A 7,528-nucleotide genomic window follows, 5' to 3' on the forward strand; every position below is an offset into this window, starting at 1 on the left:
CAGCTCCCTTTCTATCAATAATATGCAAATCAAATTCTTGGAGCAAGAGAACCCATCTAATAAGTCTAGGCTTAGCATCTTTCTTTTCCATAAGATATTTAATAGTAGCATGATCAGTGTGAATAGTAACTTTGGAATCAACAATATAAGGTCTAAACTTATCACATGCAAACACAACTGCTAAGAACTCTTTTTCAGTAGTAGCATAATTTCTCTGGCAGTATCAAGAGTTTTACTAGCATACTGGATAACATTCAATTTATTATCGACTCTTTGCCCTAGAACAACACCTACATCATAGTCACTAGCATCACACTTAATTTCAAAAGGTAAATTCCAATCAGGTGGCTGAACAATAGGTGCAGTGATCAAAGCTTTCTTAAGTATTTCAAATGCTTCTACACAATCATCATCAAAGACGAAAGGAATATCTTTTTGCCATAAATTAGTCAGAGGCCTAGAGATTTTAGAGAAGTCCTTAATGAACCTCCTATAAAAACCAGCATGACCAAGGAAACTTCTTATACCTTTTATGTCCTTGGGACATGGCATCTTTTCAATAGCATCAACTTTAGTTTTATCAACTTCAATGCCTTTCTCGGAAATCTTATGCCCAAAGACAATGCCTTCATTAACCATAAAGTGGCACTTTTCCCAATTCAACACGAGACTAGTGTCTTCACATCTCTGCAAAACTCGATCAAGGTTGCTCAAGCAATCATCAAAAGGGGATCCATAAACGGAGAAATCATCCATGAATACCTCACAAATCTTTTCACAAAAGTCAGAGAATATAGCCATCATGCATCTTTAAAAGGTAGCAGGTGCAATACATAAACCAAAAGGCATACATCTATAAGCAAAAGTACCAAAAGGGCAAGTAAAAGTATTTTTTGATTGATCCTTCGCTGACACAGGTATTTGAGAGAAACCAGAATAACTATCTAGAAAGCAGAAATGTGTGTGTTTGGATAGTCTTTCTAGCATTTGATCAATAAAAGGTAAAGGGTAATGATCTTTCTTAGTAGCTTTATTTAATTTATGAAAATCAATTACCATCCTATAACCTGTAATAATTATTTGCGGGATCAATTCATCTTTATCATTAGGAACGACAGTAATACCTCCCTTTTTAGGAACACAATGGACAAGGCTTACCCAATCACTATCAGCAACGGGATAAATTATACCTGCCTCAAGGAGCTTTAGTATCTCCTTTCTTACCACTTCTTTCATCTTAGGATTCAATCGTCGTTGAGGATCTCTAACTAGTTTGGCGTCTTTCTCCACATTTATTTTGTGTTGGCATAGAGTGGGACTAATGCCCTTAAGATCATCCAGAGTATATCCAATGGCAGCACGGCGCTCCTTCAGAGTTTTCAATAATCTTTCTTCTTCCTGCTCTGAAAGGTTAGCACAAATAATAATAGGATATATTTTCTTTTCATCAAGATAAGCATACTTAAGATTATCAGGTAATGGTTTGAGTTCAAACACGGGATCACCCTTGGGTGGAGGGGTATCCCCTAGGATTTCAACAGGTAAGTTGTGTTTCAGAATATGTTCCTGTTGAAGGAACACTTCATCTATTTCCCTTCTTTCATTCATAAACATATCATTTTCATGGTCTAGCAAATATTGTTCTAACGGATCAGTAGGAGGCACGGCAATAGAAGCAAGACCAATAATTTCATCCTTACTAGGCAATTCTTTATCACGGGGTTGTCTACGAAATTTAGCAAAATTAAACTCATGTTTCATATCCCCCAAGCCAATTGTAACAACATACTTTTCACAATCAATCTTAGCATTAACAGTGTTCAAGAAGGGTCTGCCAAATATAATGGGACAAAAGTCATCTTGTGGGGAACCAAGAACAAGAAAATCAGCAGGATATTTAACTTTCCCACACAAGACTTCAACATCTCTAGCAATCCCAAATGGTGTAATAGTATCTCTATTGGCGAGTTTAATAGTGACATCAATATCTTCTAACTCAGCGGGTGCAATGTCATGCATAATTTCATTATATAAGGAAATAGGTATTGCACTAGCACTAGCACCCATATCACATAAGCCATGATAACAATGATCTCCTATTTTAACAGAAATAACAGGCATGCCTACAACAGGTCTATGTATCTTAGTATTGGGTCTAGCAATATTAGCAGTCTCACCACAGAAATAAATAACATGCCCATCTAAATTATCATCCAAGTGATCTTTAACCATAGAAATACTAGGTTCAACTTTGATTTGCTAAGGAGGTGTAAAAGTTCTAGTATTACTCTTACGAACAATAGTCAAAGTTTTAGCATGATCCTTTATTCTAATAGGAAAAGGTGGTTTCTCAACATAAGTAGTAGGAGCAATAGGATCATTATAAGTGATAGTCTTTTCTTCAACTGTAATGGGTGCAACTACTTTTACTTCAATGGGAGGATTATATTTAAACCACTTCTCCTTAGGGAGATCAACGTGAGTAGCAAATGATTCACAAAAAGAAGCTACTATCTCAGAGTCAAGTCCATACTTAGCGCTAAATCCACGAAAAACATCGGTATCCACAAAAGATTTAACACAATCAAACTTAGGTGTTATACCTGACTCCTTACCATCGTCGGAACCCCCAATCTTCAGAGTTGCATTTAATTCTTTCCAATAAATCCCATTTTAATTCAATAGTCTTCAGCATATAAGAACCAGCACAGGAAGTATCGAGCATGTTGCGGTCATTGGGAGAAAGCCAAGCATAAATTTTTTGAATAATCATTTCTCTGGAGAGGTCATGATTGGGGCATGAATATAACATTGACTTAAGCCTCCCCCAAGCTTGAGCGATGCTTTCTCCTTTGCGAGGCCAGAAATTATATATGTAATTACGATCACGATGAATAAGATGCATAGGATAGAACTTCTGGTGAAATTCCAACTTCAATCGTTTATAATTCCAAGATCCCATATCATCACATAGCCTATACCATGTCAATGCATCTCCCTTCAAAGATAAAGGGAAGACCTTCCTTTTGACAACATCATTGGGAATACCTGCAAGCTTAAATAATCCACAAACTTCATCCACAAAGATAAGGTGTAAACAGGGCTGCAATGTTCCATCTCCTGCAAAGGGATTAGCTAGCAGTTTCTCTATCATACCCGAAGGAATCTCAAAGTAAATATTTTCAGTAGGTTGAGGAGCAACTCTTTGCTCTTCTGGTCGGGGTGAAGATACCCCGAACAAGCCCCTCAAAGGATTATTTTCCATAGTAACAAGTGACAAAAATTTTTAGCACCCTATATAAATGTTTCCTTACCAAGTTCCACTCACCAAAGGTGCTTCACTCCCCGGCAGCGGCGCCAGAAAAGAGTCTTGATGACCCACAAGTGTAGGGGGTCTATCGTAGTCCTTTCGATAAGTAAGAGTGTCGAACCCAACGAGGAGCAGAAGGAAATGACAAGCGGTTTTCAGTAAGGTTTTCTCTGCAACCACTGAAATTATAGGTAACAAATAGTTTTGTGATAAGATAAATTGTAACGGGTAACAAGCAATGAAAGTAAATAAAGTGCAGCAATGTGGCCCAATCCTTTTTTTAGCAAAGGACAAGCCTGGACAATTTCTTATAATGAGAAAGGAGCTCCCGAGGACACATGGGAATTATCGTCAAGCTAGTTTTCATCATGCTCATATGATTCGCGTTCGGTACTTTGATAATTTGATATGTGGGTGGACCGGCGCTTGGGTACTGCCCTTACTTGGACAAGCATCCCACTTATGATTAACCCCTATTGCAAGCATCCGCAACTACAAAAGAAGTATTAAGGTAAACCTAACCACAGCATTAGACATATGGATCCAAATCAGCCCCTTACGAAGCAACGCATAAACTAGGGTTTAAGCTTCTGTCACTCTAGCAACCCATCATCTACTTATTACTTCCCAATGCCTTCCTCTAGGCCCAAATAATGGTGAAGTGTCATGTAGCCGACGTTCACATAACACCACTAGAGGAGAGACAACATACATCTCATCAAAATATCGAACGAATACCAAATTCACATGACTACTAATAGTAAGACTTCACCCATGTCCTCAGGAACAAACGTAACTACTCACAAGGCATATTCGTGTTCATAATTAGAGGGGTAATAATATGCATTAAGGATCTGAACATATGATCTTCCACCAAATAAACCAATTAGCATCAACTACAAGGAGTAATCAACACTACTAGCAACCCACAGGTACCAATTTGTGGTTTTGGATACAAGAGATGAACTAGGGTTTGAGAGGAGATGGTGCTGGTGAAGATGTTGATGGAGATTGACCACCTCCCGATGAGAGGATCGTTGGTGATGACGATGGTGATGATTTCCCCCTCCCGGAGGGGAGTTTCCCCGCAGAACAGCTCTCCCGGAGCCCTAGATTGATTCCGCCAAGGTTCCACTTCGTGGCGGCGCAGTTTCGTCCCGTAAGCTTGCCTCTGATTTTTTCCAGGGTAAAAGCCTTCATATAGCAGAAGATGGGCACCGGAGGGCCACCAGGGGGCCCAGGAGACAGGGGCGCACCCAGTAGGGGTGGGGCGCCCCCACCCTCCTGGCCGGGGTGTGGGCCCCCTCTGGTGCTTTCTTCGCTCAATAATTTTTATTAATTCCAAAACTGACTTCCGTGGAGTTTCATGACTTTTGGAGCTGTGCAGAATAGGTTTCCAATATTTGCTCCTTTTCCAGCCAGAATTCCAGCTGCCGGCATTCCCCCTCTTCATGGTAAACCTTGTAAAATAAGAGAGAATAGCCATAAGTATTGAGACATAATGTGTAATAAGAGCCCATAATGCAATAAATATCGATATAAAAGCCTGATGCAAAATGGACGTATCAGGACGCGGGTCCAAGGTCGTCGGGGCCGGAGCAGCACCGGCAAACACCCGCCTTGAGGACATCAAGACCACCACTAGCACCGTATACTCGCCGCCACCGCGAAAGCCGTCTCCATGGCTCGAGGGAGAGGACGAGCTGCCGGCGGCAAGGGGCCTGCCAGCAGAAAGGCCCGCGCATACCCATGCGACCGACCGCAGATCCCGCGCCCAGTCCAAGGGCAGCACCACCAGTAGGACTGGGCCACGCACGTAGGGGGAGGGAGAACTGCTGGGGACGGCGCCCTGTGGCCAAGGCTGGCACACAGGGGCCATCGCCGGACCGGCAGAGCGCATCAGCTGGGAGGCGGGTGCCACGCGGGGCAGTGGGGGAGGGGGATGCGCGCGCAGGGGCGGATCCGTCCCGCCGCCGTCCTCCCGAGGCGCGGCGTGACCAAGCTGCCCCCCCCCCCCCCGGTGGCGGATCTGGGCGAAGGTGGCGTCCTACAGGGGGGCGGATCTGGGGGCGGGGAACGGGGGAAGGTTGGGGGAGGAACGGATTCGCCCCGCCGCCGCCATCCCGGGGCGCGGCACGGCTTTGCCGGCCGGCCCTCCGGCGGCGGCGCGGTGGGGTCGGGCGGAGGGGGGTTTGTCCGGCGGTGGTGTGTGCGGTTTCCCCCGTGTCGCCAGGGAGGGCGACGCGGGGGCAAGAGGAAAAAATCCGTTGCTTCCCTACCAGAACTATCATTGGGTACCGTATGTGCGTTGATTATATGAACTTGAATAAAGTGACCCACGAGTATCATCATCCACTGCTTTTCACCGATGAGATGCTTGACAGGCCTTAACCTCCAGCGTTGTCATGAGTTGGGCCTTATAGTAATCCTATGCTAGGATGTAAATAACATTTCCAAGCCTATGATCCAAATACATATTTATTTCGCTTCAAAAATTGAAATGCCCCGAGCCTTTGTTCCTGTCAATTGTACTACTTCCGGTTTCCACATGGTGGTGCTTTGAAGCAAAGTTATTTTTGTTGGGTGGTACATTTCTCATTTAGTATCTTCCTATTCCGCGTGTAGGGCTGAGAGCATCTCCAACAGGCGCCAAACGTGCCGCGCGCAAAAAACTGGTTTGCCGCGCGCCCATCGCCTGGTTTGACGCGGCGCGCAGCGCTAGCTCCAGCAGCTGCGCTAAAATGCAGCGCGTGCGCGCCGCTCCAGCAGCGCGCAAAAAATGCAGCACGCGCTCACAATATTTTTTTATAGCATAGATAAAAACTAGATAGATTGCATAAATAAAAAACGATACAAAGGTATTTTACATCGGTGCAACTAGATAGATAGTTCGAAAGCATAGATAAAACTACGGTGCAACTAGATAGAAACTACTCCAAGTCGCTACCATCATCACCATCATCATCCTCGTCGGTGTCGTCCGAGGTATCGATCCATATGTCCAACCAACGATCATCGTCTTCCGTGAAGAATGACCTCTCACCTGCTGCAACGATATCCGACTACGCATTCGCCAATGCCTTCCGCCGACGCCTGTCCAACCGCTCCTCGCGGCGCCTTCGCGTGTCCTCCTCGCGGCGCCTTGCCCAGTAGACTTGCTCGTAGGCGACGTCCTCCGGGTGGCGCCGGCGCCACTCCGCCATGACCCGCTTGTCCTCCTGGGCGACGTGGAGGCGGCACTGCCACTCAGCGTGCTCCGCACGGTCTTGTGCCGTGTTAAGACGAGGCGGCGGGGCGACGTCCAGCGCCTGCTGGAGTGTGTAGACGTCCTGGAAATTCATCTGCCCGCGTGGCCTGCCTAGGCGCCACGCCGCCGTGTCGTACACGCGGGCCGCCTCGCGCAACGTCCCGTAGGTGCCGAGGCCGAGCCGGAGATCGCCGGAGCGTATCTCGGAGTAGTACCCGCCGTTGGGGCGCAGGCGGATGCCGCGGTAGCCCGACGCTCCTCGGCGGTGCGGCGGCATGGTGGCGCGTCGGTGGCGGGGCGCTGGAGCGGTGGAGGCGCGCGTGGAAGAGGAAGAGGAAGAGGAGTCGTGGAAAAGGCGCGTGGCGAGCGCCGCATTTTACAGGCGCGCCGGAAGCAGTGCGCCAAAAATGGCGCGCGAGCTGCCGCCTTTTCGCGCGCGCGCAAGCGGTTCCCTGGCGCGTGAGTTTCCCGCCACCGCTGAAGCGCGGCAAAACGTCCCGCGCGCGCTAAAAGTTGGGTTTACCGCGCGCGCGTTTTTTAACGCGTCCGTTGGAGATGCTCTGAGCGAGCTGAGAAAATGCCCCCTCCCTGGCTTCCTGCGGTGTGCGGGACAACCCGTGCACTTGCCTTCTTTTTTTTCAGCTTCTTTCTTTCCGAGCGGTTTTTGGAAGGTTCTCCTCTCAAGGGTTTTCTCTATATTTCCCTGTCAGTTCTATCTGTTTTCTTCCGGCCTTTTATATTTCCTTTCCGATCGTTTCTTATTTTCCTTTTCCTTTCTTTAATTTGTGAATTGTTTAAAATGTTTGATTATTTTGGAAATCCAGGAACATTTTGAAAACAAATACCTTTTGCAAATCCATGAACATTTTTAAGTAACAAAGTTTTTTAAGTTTGCTTGAATGGTTTTAAATTTTGGAAGATTTTATAATTTTTGAACATTTATAAAATTGATCGAGGAAAACTTTGTAAAT

The sequence above is a fragment of the Triticum aestivum genome, chromosome 3B, assembly GCF_018294505.1.
Source record: "Triticum aestivum cultivar Chinese Spring chromosome 3B, IWGSC CS RefSeq v2.1, whole genome shotgun sequence".
In the NCBI taxonomy this organism is placed as follows: domain Eukaryota; kingdom Viridiplantae; phylum Streptophyta; class Magnoliopsida; order Poales; family Poaceae; genus Triticum; species Triticum aestivum.